A 13653-nucleotide genomic window follows, 5' to 3' on the forward strand; every position below is an offset into this window, starting at 1 on the left:
TATATCAATTATAATATGAAGGAACACAACAATGTACTTCTAATTCCTTTCAAATTTATACTACTAGTCATGTAAACCCATTTTACATATTCTGTAAGCCCACATTGCTAGCATTTTGGCATTAGATATTCAATTATCTTTAGTTGTTTAAAGCTCCCTGTGTCTATTTTTCCTAAGGTTTCTGTACTCTGGCACGCATTTCCATTCAGCCTTGAACACTTCCCTAAAAATTTTACCTGTATTATTACATTCCTGTATGCACACCTGGAATCTCTTCCTGGAATCTCTGTCAAAGGTGAGCCAAGTCCCATGCACCATTTCCTCTCAGAGAAGTTTGTCTTTTCTTACATTTTAGATTGCTTAATTACTCTGCATCATGTCTCTGATGGGTTCATGAAAAGTTACAGTCCTGTAGTTTTTCAATTTTTTCTTGTTAAGATTGGGAACAATGCTCTTTTCTACATTGAATGTGGAAGCAGACTACCTACAACTGAAGTTTAAGAAAGAAGAGCTGCCAAGATAAAAGGTATAATTTTGAACTTATTACTTAATGCGTTATGTATACACTATAGAGGAAACAAGTTAATTTTCTACTCTAAGTTACAATTATATTTTATGGAATGTCAATTTTAAAATGAATGTTACATGGTATTATCATCTATAACTTGGGCTACCCTGGTGGCTCAGATGGTAAAGTTCTATAACTTGAATAGGTCATTCAATTGGTGGAAATCATGGTATGGCATAAATGTACAAAGAGAAAATCTATTTCAAATGCTTATACAACAAATAATTATTCAGGCCTGCTATTGAAATTTAGGAAGTTCATGTGATAAAGATTGTTCACACCACATCCCTTAATGTACATAGAATTTCTGTTTATAGGTTATATTGCAAAGACGGGCTCAATAAAAAACAGAAATGGTATGGACCTAACAGAAGCAGAAGATATTAAAAAGAGGTGGCAATATACAGAAGAACTATGCAAAAAAGATCTTCATGAACCAGATAATCACAATGGTGTGATCACTCACCTAGAGCCAGACATCCTGGAACGTGAAATCAAGTGGGCCTTAGGAAGCATCACTACAAAGAAAGCTAGTGGAGGAGATGGAATTCCAGTTGAGCTATTTCAAATACTGAAAGATGATGCTATGAAAGTGCTGTACTCAATATGCCAGCAAATTTGGAAAACTCAGCAGTGGCCACAGGACTGGAAAAGGTCAGTTTTCATTCCAATCCCAAAGAAAGGCAATGCCAAAGAATGCTCAAACTACCGCACAGATGTACTCATCTCACACGCTAGTAAAGTAATGCTCAAAATTCTCCAAGCCAGGCTTCAACAATACGTGAAGCGTGAACTTCCAGATGTTCAGGCTGGTTTCAGAAAAGACAGAGGAACCAGAGATCAAATTACCAACATCTGCTGGATCATTGAAAAAGCAAGAGTTCCAGAAAAACATCTATCTCTGCTTTATTGACTATGCCAAAGCCTTTGACTGTGTGGATCACAATAAACTGTGGGAAATTCTTCAAAAGATGGGACTACCAGACCACCTGACCTGCCTCTTGAGAAACCTATATGCAGGTCAGGAAGCTCAGTGAGAACTGGACATGGAACAACAGACTGGTTCCAAACAGGAAAAGGAGTACATCAAGGCTGTATATTGTCACCCTGCTTATTTAACTTATATGCAGAATATATCATGAGAAACGCTAGGCTGGAAGAAGCACAAGCTAGAATCAAGATTGCTAGGAGAAATATCAATAACCTCAGATATGCAGATGACACCCCCCTTATGGCAGAAAGTGAAGAGGAACTAAAAAGCCTGTTGATGAAAGTGAAAGAGGAGAGTGAAAAAGTTGGCTTAAAGCTCAACATTCAGAAAATGAAGATCATGGCATCTGGTCCCATCACTTCATGGCAAATAATAGATGGGGAAACAGTGTAAACAGAGGCTAACTTTACTTTTTGGGGATCTAAAATCACTCCAGATGGTGACTGCCGCCATGAAATTAAAAGACACTTCTTGAAAGGAAAGTTATGATCAACCTAGATAGCATTTTAAAAAGCAAAGACAAGGAAACACAAACTTTAAGTGATACAATAGACCAGTAGACCTAATTGATATCGTTAGGACATTTCACCACGAAACAATGAATTTCACCTTTTTCTCAAATGCACATGGAACCTTCTCCAGGATAGATCACATCTTGGGCCATAAATTTAGCCTTGGTAAATTTTAAAAAAATGAAATCATTCCAAGCATTTTTTCTGATCACAATGATGTAAGATTAGATCTCAATTACAGGAGAAAAACTATTAAAAATTCCAACATAAGGAGGCTGAACAACACATTGCTGAATAACCAACAAATCACAGAAGAAATCAAAAAAGAAATCAAAATATGCATAGAAACGAATGAAAATGAAATCACAACAACCCAGAACCTGTGGGACACTGTAAAAGCAGTGCTAAGGGGAAGGTTCATAGCAATAAAGGCTTACCTCAAGAAACAAGGAAAAAAAGTCAAATAAATAACCTAAGTCTACACCTAAAGAACTAGAAAAAGAAGAAATGAAGAGCCCCAGGGTTAGTAGAAGGAAAGAAATCTTAAAAATTAGGGCAGAAATAAATGCAAAAGAAACAAAAGAGACCATAGCAAAAATTAACAAAGCCAAAAGCTGGTTCTTTGAGAGGATAAATAAAACTGACAAAACATTAGCCAGACTCATCATGAAACAAAGGGAGAAAAATCAAATCAATAAAATTAGAAATGAAAATGGAGAGATCACAACAGACAACACAGAAATACAAAGGATCATAAGAGACCACTAGCAGCAACTATATGCCAATAAAATGGACAACTTGGAAGAAATGGAAAAATTCTTAGAAAAGTACAGCTTTCCAAAACTGAACCAGGAAGAAATAGAAAATCTTAACACCCATCACAAGCACGGAAATTTAAACTGTCATCAGAAATCTTCCAGCAAACAAAAGCCCAGGTCCAGACGGCTTCACAACTGAATTTTATCAAAAATTTAGAGAAGAGCTAACACCTATCCTACTCAAACTCTTCCAGAAAATTGCAGAGGAAGGTAAACTTCCAAACTCATTCTATGAGGCCAACATCACCCTAATACCAAAACCTGACAAAGATGCCACACACAAAAAGAAAACTGCAGGCCAATATGACTGATGAACATAGATGCAAAAATCCTTAACAAAATTCTAGCAATCAGAATCCAACAACACATTAAAAAGATCATACATCATGGATGCAAGGATTCTTCAATATCTGCAAATCACTCAATGTAATAGACCACATTAACAAATTGAAAAATAAAAGCCATACGATTATCTCAATAGATGCAGAGAAAGCCTTTGACAAAATTCAACATCCATTTATGATAAAACCTCTTCAGAAAGCAGGAATAGAAGGAACATACCTCAACATAATAAAAACTATATATGACAAACCCACAGCAAACATTATCCTCAATGGTGAAAAATTGAAAGCATTTCCCCTAAAGTCAGGAACAAGACAAGGGTGCCCACTTTCACCACTACTATTCAACATAGTTTTTGGAAGTTTTGGCCACAGCAATCAGAGCAGAAAAAGAAATAAAAGGAATCCAACTTGGAAAAGAAGAAGTAAAATTCTGTTTGCAGATGACATGATCCTCTACATAGAAAACCCTAAAGACTCCACCAGAAAATTACTAGAGCTAATCCATGAATATAGTAAAGTTGCAGGATATAAAATCAACACACAGAAATCCCTTGCATTCCTATACACTAATAATGAGAAAATAGAAAGAGAAATTAAGGAAACAATTCCATTCACCATTGCAATGAAAAGAATAAAATACTTAGGAACATATCTACCTAAAGAAACAAAAGACCTATATATAGAAAACTATAAAACACTGGTGAAAGAAATCAAAGAGGACACTAATAGATGGAGAAATATACCATGTTCATGGATCGGAAGAATCAATATAGTGAAAATGAGTATACTACCTAAAGCAATCTATAGATTCAATGCAATCCCTATCAAGCTACCAATGGTATTTTTCACAGAGCTAGAACAAATAATTTCACAATTTGTATGGAAATACAAAAAACCTCGAATAGCCAAAGCAATCTTGAGAAAGAAGTATGGAACTGGAGGAATCATCGGCCTGACTTCAGGATCTACTACAAAGCCACAGTTATCAAGACAGTATGGTACTGGCACAAAGACAGAAATATAAATCAATGGAACAAAATAGAAAGCCCAGAGATAAACCCATGCACCTATGGATACCTTCTCTTTGACAAAGGAGGCAAGAATATACAATGGAGAAAAGACAATCTCTTTAACAAGCGGTGCTGGAAAAACTGGTCAACCACTTATAAAAGAATGAAACTAGAGCACTTTCTAACACCATACACAAAAATAAACTCAAAATGGATTAAAGATCTAAATAGAAGACCAGAAACTATAAAACTTCTAGAGGAGAACATAGGCAAAACACTCTCTGACATACATCACAGCAGGATCCTCTATGACCCACCTCCCAGAATATTGGAAATAAAAGCAAAAATAAACAAATGGGACCTAATTAAAATTAAAAGCTTCTGCACAACAAAGGAAACTATAAGCAAGGTGAAAAGACAGCCTTCAGAATGGGAGAAAATAATAGCAAATGAAGCAACTGAGAAAGAATTAACCTCAAAGATATACAAGCAACTCCTGCAGCTCAATCCAGAAAAATAAATGACCCAATGAAAAAATGGGCCAAAGAACTAAATAGACATTTCTCCAAAGAGGACATACAGATGGCTAACAAACACATGAAAAGATGCTCAACATCACTCATTATCAGAGAAATGCAAATCAAAACCACAATGAGGTACCATTTCATACCAGTCAGAATGGCTGCTATCCAAAAGTCTACAAGCAATAAAATGCTGGAGAGAGTGTGGAGAAAAGGGAACCTTCTTACACTGTTGGTGGGAATGCAAACTAGTTCTACCACTATGGAGAACGGTATAGATTCCTTAAAAAACTGGAAATTGAACTGCCACATGACCCAGCAATCCCACTGCTGGGCATACACACTGAGGAAACCAGAATTGAAAGAGACATGTGTACCCCAATGTTCATCGCAGCACTGTTTATAATAGCCAGGACATGGAAGCAACCTAGATGTCCATCAGCAGACGAATGGATAAGAAAGCTGTGGTACATACACACAATGGAGTATTACTCAGCCATTAAAAAGAATACATTTGAATCAGTTCTAATGAGGTGGATGAAACTGGATCCTATTATACAGAGTGAAGTAAGCCAGAAAGAAAAACATGAATATAGCATACTAATGCATATATATGGAATTTAGAAAGATGGTAACTTTAACCCTGTATGTGAGACAGCAAAAGAGACATAGATGTATAGAACACTCTTATGGACTCTGTGGGAGAGGGAGAGGGTGGGATGATTTGGGAGAATGGCATTGAAACATGTATAATATCATATGTGAAATGAATCGCCAGTCCAGGTTTGATGCATGATACAGGACGCTCAGGAATGGTGCACTGGGATGATCCAGAGGGACGAAATGGGGAGGGAGGTGGGAGGGGGGTTCAGGATGGGAAAAACGTGTACAACCGTGGTGGATTCATGCTGATGTATGGCAAAACCAATACAATATTGTAAAGTAATTAGCCTCTAATTAAAATAAATAAATTTATATTAAAAAAAAAGAAATTTTACACCCCCCCAAAAAAAAAAGAATAAAAAATTAAAAGCAAAGATTACTTTGTCAACAAAGGTCCATCTAGTCAAGGCTATGGTTTTTCCAGTGGTCATGTATGGATGTGAGAGTTGGACTGTGAAGAAAGCTGAGCACTGAAGAATTGCTGCTTTTGAACTGTGGTGTTGGAGAAGACTCTTGAGAGTCCCTTGGACTGCAAGGAGATCCAACCAGTCAATCCTAAAGGAGATCAGTCCTGGTTGTCCATTGGAAGGACTGATGTTGAAGCTGAAACTCCAGTACTTTCGCTACCTGATGCGAAGAGCCGACTCATTGGAAAAGACCTTGATGCTGGGAAAGATTGAGGGCAGGAGGAGAAGGGGACGACAGAGGATGAGATGGTTGGATGGCATCACTGATTCAGTGGACATGGGTTTGGATAGACTCCAGGAGTTGGTGATGGACAGGGGGGCCTGGTGTGCTGAGGTTCATGGAGTTGCAATGAGTTGCACAAGACTGTGCGACTGAACTGAAAGGGATGACAAAACAGAGATTTTTTTTTTTTTTTTTAAGTCATGGATGCAATACAGAATGGAAGATTTGCTGACACTTGTGACATACTGTGTCACAGAAATTAAGACACTTGGATATTATTTACAGAAATAAAATAAACCCAGTCATATTTTAAAAAGTGAATGCTAGAGATAGAGCAATTAAATATGATGAATATCATAAATATTTTCAAAGAAATAAGGATTAATATTAGTACCTAAGAGCCTAAAGAAAGGCATGATGTGTGAATTTTACAGCAGTAGCTGAAAATAAGAGGCACATTTAGCAATTCATTATCAGGTGAGTACAAGCGTTCTAGTTAGGTCTAAAAAGCCTGGAGCAGAAAATTATCAACTTTTGAAACAGAATAGCAATAATTTTCTTCCAGAACAGGGCTCCTGATTGAGAAGCAATTCTTGAGAATAAAATCTTTAAAAAGTAGAACAGAAAATATAGAAGGGAAGAAAAATGACTTTCAAGAGGCATGTGAGGGAATAGACCAGAGCAAGAAAGTCTCAGAAATCAAATCATCATTTTTTGAAAAATGCATAAAACAACAGGAAGCAGCTCTATTAAGTAATAAAAGCTACCCTGAACTAACCTTTTAAATATCCAGGAAAACTGATTTCACATAACAGTGAACAATAGAAAAGTGTTATGGCTCAGACCCAAGAGTTATTATAAGGAAAAAGAAGGTAGCAAAATAACATACCTGCAGAAAAAAAAAGCACACCAGAAAGATATGAGTAGAAAACTGATCAAAACTATGCTTAAATCAGTGGTTTCTCCATGATGTTATAGGGAAAAAAAGTCTCACTTTTGAAGTGAACTATTTTATTATCTTCCAAACTCACAAGTAAAGGGAAAATAATTATATTGTTTCTACTAGATGAACTGTACCACTAGGTAAGGATGGGGGGAAAATATCTTTCTAGAAGTATGCTATCTAATAATTGAAAGGAAATGATAACCTTAAAATATCATTTTTCCATTTTGATCTAAATTCATGAATCTAGCCACTAAGTAACAACAGATGCTAACATCATAAAAAGTGAGACAACCAAATATGAAATGTCTCCTGATGAAAGAACACAACATCAGCAAGAGCTGCAAAAGTGATCACATCTAAGTGACTTTAATTCTGGATCCAACTGCTAGAAATACAAATTGAAAGAAGCATGCAGTCATCAAATAGCCTGGATTCTTCAACAAAATAATTGTAAAGGAAAAGAAAGAGAGGAAGATTTGTGGAATAATGGAGACTTCACAAGTAAATAGTAAAAGGAGGTGGACTGAGGATGCATATTCGGGTCATTAACCTATGAGGAAATATGAAAGTGAAAGTGTTAGTCATTCAGTCTTGTCAGACTCTCATGGAATGCAGCCTGCCAGGCTCTTCTGTCCATGGGATTCTCTTGGCAAGAATACTGGAATAGGTAGCTATTTCTTTCTCCAGGGCATCTTCCTGATCCAAGGATCCAACCTGGGTCTCCTGCACTGCAGATGGATTCTTTACCATCTGAGCTATAAGAAGTGATAAATATGAAATTTCAGAAGATTGAATAATTTGTAGGGAAAAAGGTGGTTGTGATTAACAGAGTGTGCATGGGATACCCTTACAGATCTACACTAAGCAAATTACTACACTAAAGACACACCATTACTAAAACTGGGGGGAGGGGTGGCTAAGAAATGAGATTCCAGTATATAGCACATAAGTCAAGTCTGAAGCAACTTTATAGTATGATAGTTTAGTGACTGGTCTGCAGAGCCAGACTGCTGCCTGGGTTCAAGTCCCAGGTACAGTCTGGCAGCAGGACTTTGGACTGGCTTCCTAATCCGTTAAATGGAGATAGCTTGCCTCACAAGTTAGCCATGAGGATTAAAAGAAATGGTATGAAAAAATTAGTTATGCATTTGCAAATGAGATATTCTGTGAATCCCTGTGCTATTATTCAGGAGTGAACATGTACATTTTTTATGGTCATTCCAGCAAGCGTCTCAAGAAGTCACGTAGGTTAGATTCTGAAAGTAAAATTTAAGTCTTCTGAGCTGAAATTTGAAATGTAAAATATAAAGCTTCAACTGAAGTGCTCATTCATTGAGCTAAATTCATAAAGCATAGTGTGTCTTTCAGGTCAAGTGGCAAATATTTTTCAAATACTATTGATTTCTTTAGGCTGCATCAGTTTCATTACTAATTATTGTTCAATATACTTACTGCAAGGTCCTCTTCTCTCTCTTACCGTCCATATCACTTAAAGTTTTCAAGAAATGTTTTAAGAAAAGCAAGCTATTGTTCTGACTGCTGTGATTAGTTGGGTCAAATAAGTATGCACTATTTTGGAATTTTATAGAACATTATTGTAAAAGCTATGTTGACTAAACAGCCAAACTCGATTAAACTGAGTCTCTTATTGATGAAATTAAACTCTGCAGGTTTTTTCAGATTAAATTTAGAAACAATTTTTATATCAAGTTTGTAGAAAACTGGCATTTATTTGGCTATACTTCATTGGTTCATTTGTTTCAAATAGCAGTTCCAAAACAGATTTCATATTTATGGTAAGTATTTTATTTTTGAAAATATTAACTACATCCTCGTTTCCAGAAAGATAAGGGTTTAGCTACTACTTTCATATTTAAAAAATTATTTTGTGAAGATAAATTTTTAACGTAAAAAACTTTTTTTTGGCATAATTCCTTTGCTCTGTCACAAATGGTTAAAATATGCATCGTTATGAAGAATTATGACTTCAAAATTTAATTCTCTTTACAACATATTTGTTCTGGTTAAAAAAGCCATAAAAATCCTTACAATTCATACTTTACAGAAATCTATAAAGTATAAAGTCACTCTCTTCTATAAATCCCCAGAGATAATTACTGCAAACATATTGCTCAAAAATGTCTTTTGGGTACCAAGTCACACATGTGTGTGTTTATGCAACTTAAATGTAATCATACTATTCATAGTTCATCTACTTTTGTACACTAAGAAAAGACTGCCTCAGGTAGAAGACATTTATGTGCATACATATATCATACAGTTTTTAACACTTGATAAAAAAGTTTGAAATAAAAGTTAAGTAAAAATTTTGAGATAAACCAGTACTTATAAAACACTTATTCATACTGGTCAATAGCATATTTAAGGAACCATTTGAATGAATATCTACTGTCTCATGTTTTTTAAAGCTTATCAATTTGAAACTATGAATAAGATCGAGACTCTAAATAACACAGTAAACAAGAGTAAGCTTAATGACCTCAGAACACCCAAAACCATGCCTTATCTTTGACAAAGGAGGCAAGAATATACAATGGATTAAAGACAATCTCTTTAACAAGTGGTGCTGGGAAATCTGGTCAACCACTTGTAAAAGAATGAAACTAGAACACTTTCTAACACCATACACAAAAATAAACTCAAAATGGATTAAAGATCTAAACGTAAGACCAGAAACTATAAAACTCCTAGAGGAGAACATAGGCAAAACACTCTCTGACATACATCACAGCAGGATCCTCTATGACCCACCTCCCAGAATATTGGAAATAAAAGCAAAAATAAACAAATGGGACCCAATTAAACTTAAAAGCTTCTGCACATCAAAGGAAACTATTAGCAAGGTGAAAAGGCAGCCTTCAGAATGGGAGAAAATAATAGCAAATGAAGCAACTAAAAACTAATCTCAAAAATATACAAGCAACTCCTACAGCTCAACTCCAGAAAAATAAATGACCCAATCAAAAAATGGGCCAAAGAACTAAATAGACATTTCTCCAAAGAAGATATACATTTTCCCAATCTATTTATAATTTAATGAAATGTTAGCTTCCCTGTTATATGTCAAGTTTAAAACAGGGCACATTGTCGCAGCAAAATGTGTATTTGAAAAATTCCGTTTGCAATTTTGGGTTATGAAAGGTCGCAGTATATTAAATGCACGAGTGATGGTCACTTTGTGCCTGGGTATTTACTTTGTTTCAGTAAAGTTACTTTATTATAGTTTATGATTTCAGATTAAAATAGTTATGGAGCAAAGTTTACTTATAATGTAGCAACTGGCTTTTTAAAAATAACCTGCTGATATATCATTGTCAGTCCAAATGAATATGTGAAAAAGCTGAAATTGTACCAATTTTGATTTTGTTTAAAGCTCGGTTTCCTTTTATTTAAAATTGTATATGTGTTAGGTTTGCAGCATGAACTTGCACAGTTAATGCACGTTTCCTGGTTAAGTAAACATGATGCACACTGTTCTGTAACAGAAAACCTTATTGTGCCTTACCTATGTGCTTTTGTGGGCACCATGTTTATGAAGAATAAAAAATGATTTGTTACCTGAAAAAAAAAAAAAAGAAGACATACAGATGGCTAACAAACACATGAAAAGATGCTCAACATCACTCATTATCAGAGAAATGCAAATCAAAACCACTATGAGGTACCATTTCACACCAGTCAGAATGGCTGTGATCCAAAAGTCTACAAGCAATAAATGCTGGAGAGGGTGTGGAGAAAAGGGAACCCTCTTACACTGTTGGTGGGAATGTAAACTAGTACAGCCACTGTGGAGAACAGTGTGGAGATTCCTTAAAAAACTGGAAATAGAACTACCTTATGATCCAGCAATCCCACTGCTGGGCATACACACTGAGGAAACCAGAAGGGAAAGAGACACGTGTACCCCAATGTTCATCGCAGCACTGTTTATAGTAGCCAGGACATGGAAGCAACCTAGATGTCCATCAGCAGATGAATGGATAAGAAAGCGGTGGTACATATACACAATGGAGTATTACTCAGCCATTAAAAAGAATGCATTTGAATCAGTTCTAATGAGGTGGATGAAACTGGAGCCTATTATACAGAGTGAAGTAAGCCAGAAGGAAAAACATAAATACAGTATACTAACGCATATATATGGAATTTAGAAAGATGGTAACAATAATCCTGTGTACGAGACAGCAAAAGAGACACTGATGTATAGAACAGTCTTATGGACTCTGTGGGAAAGGGAGAGGGTGGGAAGATTTGGGAGAATGGCATTGAAACATGTAAAATATCATGTATGAAACGAGTTGCCAGTCCAGGTTCAATGCACGATACTGGATGCTTGGGGCTGGTGCACTGGGACGACCCAGAGGGATGGTATGGGGAGGGAGGAGGGAGGAGGGTTCAGGATGGGGAACACATGTATACCTGTGGCGGATTCATTTTGATATTTGGCAAAACTAATACAATTTTGTAAAGTTTAAAAATAAAATTAAAAAAAAACATGCTGATGGGTGAATGAAAAATAAAGATTTGTCTTTTAACTCACTGTTTTCACATCTCTTGTTCATATCAATTTAACTAATACCAGAACTACTAAATGCTAAAAGCTGCTCTACAAACACATCAAGTCATTTTATGGCATTGCTTTACAGACATAGCATTATGAAAAAGGACGTATTGGAATATATTTATTCATTCAAATTACTAATTTAGCCAATAAAATTTCTTTAACAGCTATTATGTGCTGAGTACTGTGTAGCCACAAGAGACAGCAGTGAGCAAGGACACTGAATTCTGCTCCCAGGTATGATTATTTTCAACAGAAATAGATACCCATCAAAAATCACAAATAAAAATCTAAAATTCACTGCCATGATAATTGTTTCAATGGTAGGTTCCTGGCAATACAGAGAAAATAAAAAAGATTAGTCTCAATCACAAATATGTATTGCCTAACAGCTAATAGATACATAAAGGACTAGTAATAATGCAAAAACACCTGCCCTCCATTACCCCCGGAGTCTCTGAAGGGAAATAAGGAGTATAAATAAAATCACTAAGCAAGGCAGCATGTTGGTACCACATAAGCACCAAGAGATGAATGGGCGTATCATAGGCATGACTAAACATGCCAAATGGTTTTCTAATGTAATGACAGATGTAATGCAAAACAATCCACTGCTTCACAATGTGTGTACCTCCTACAACATCAACATCTGAGCTATGAGAAAAATACACTGAGGTTGTATCAAGCTACACATACTCATTTTTTTCACAGAAGCATTGATTACAAGTCTTCCTGACTAGTGATTTCAATCATGATTTGAAATTATTTGATTTAAATTATATATTTCCTTGAGGAGATTTGTCCAAACACATAGGGAAAATCTTCCCCTAAAGTCTTCCAGGTTTTAAATCAATCAGTAAATGGAATTTTAACAGAGGTAACCACATAACTTACATTTCCAAAGTCCAACTTATTATTGTAAAGAAATTGCTGAATATTCAAGACGAGTTCAACCAAAGCTTGTGTGAGTTCATTCTCAGGTTTGTTAATCTTTGGGGGAGAACTTTACTGTGAAGATAGAATGCACTGGAAAACAAAGAAAGACTCGTTCATCCTTCACTAGGAATGATAGTACAGAGAGTTAGCTTGACTTTTGATTCAAGGTTAGGGTTTTAACTCCAAGATGTGGTGAACTTTATTGGGGCTTCCCAGGTGGCTCAATGGTGAAGAATCTGCCTGCCAGTGCAGAAGCCACAGAAGATGAAGGTTCAGTCCTTGGGTCAGGAAGATCCCTTGGAGGAAGAAATGGCAAACTGCTCCAGTATTCTTGCCTGGAGAATTTCATGGACCTAACAGCCTGGTGGGCTACAGTCCATGGGGTCACAAAGAGCCAGACACAATTGAGTGACTGAGTATAGACTTATGCAAATTTGTATTAGTAGTCTGTAAAATCTCTTGTTATAACCTTCTTCTGGAAAGCTTGTTGTTGTTCAGTTGCTAAATCATGTCCAACTATTTGCAATCCCATGAACTGCAGCACGCCACATAGTCAGCACAACTGAAGTGACTTAGCCTGCATGTACAAGGCACTAAGATGCGTGAGAGGAGGATGCCTGTTTTTCTTTCAGTCAGACTCTGATTCTTATAGTCTTTGTGGCATACCTATTTATGCAAATTTTCATTCATCCGCATAAAGTTTAAACGAAGAATGTGCATTTTCCAAGCACTCTTGAGAATAACTGAAATACATCCTTTTCATAAAGCTACATTGATAAATTTAATTTTAAAAAGTCAATATTAGATATCATATATGCCAAGCTTGAGCCTAAATTGTAGATGCTATTAAATCTCAGACAGTTTTAGGTTGGACTTTATTCCCTTGTCTAAGTAGACCTTGGTGTGCATACCTAGCAGCCCATATTTTCTACATACATTAATTGTGAAAAGTGGCCAAGAATTCCTCCTCAAGTCTGACTTGGTCAAATCACCATATCTTACAGCCAGTAGGGCTGAAATTTTCTAGTCTTCAACATGTATTAGCAAATCCTCATTTTTACACTAAAGTGAG

Source organism: Bos grunniens, chromosome 1 (assembly GCF_055505025.1).
Source record: "Bos grunniens cultivar Pamir isolate PY7600 chromosome 1, Bosgru_T2T1.0, whole genome shotgun sequence".
In the NCBI taxonomy this organism is placed as follows: domain Eukaryota; kingdom Metazoa; phylum Chordata; class Mammalia; order Artiodactyla; family Bovidae; genus Bos; species Bos grunniens.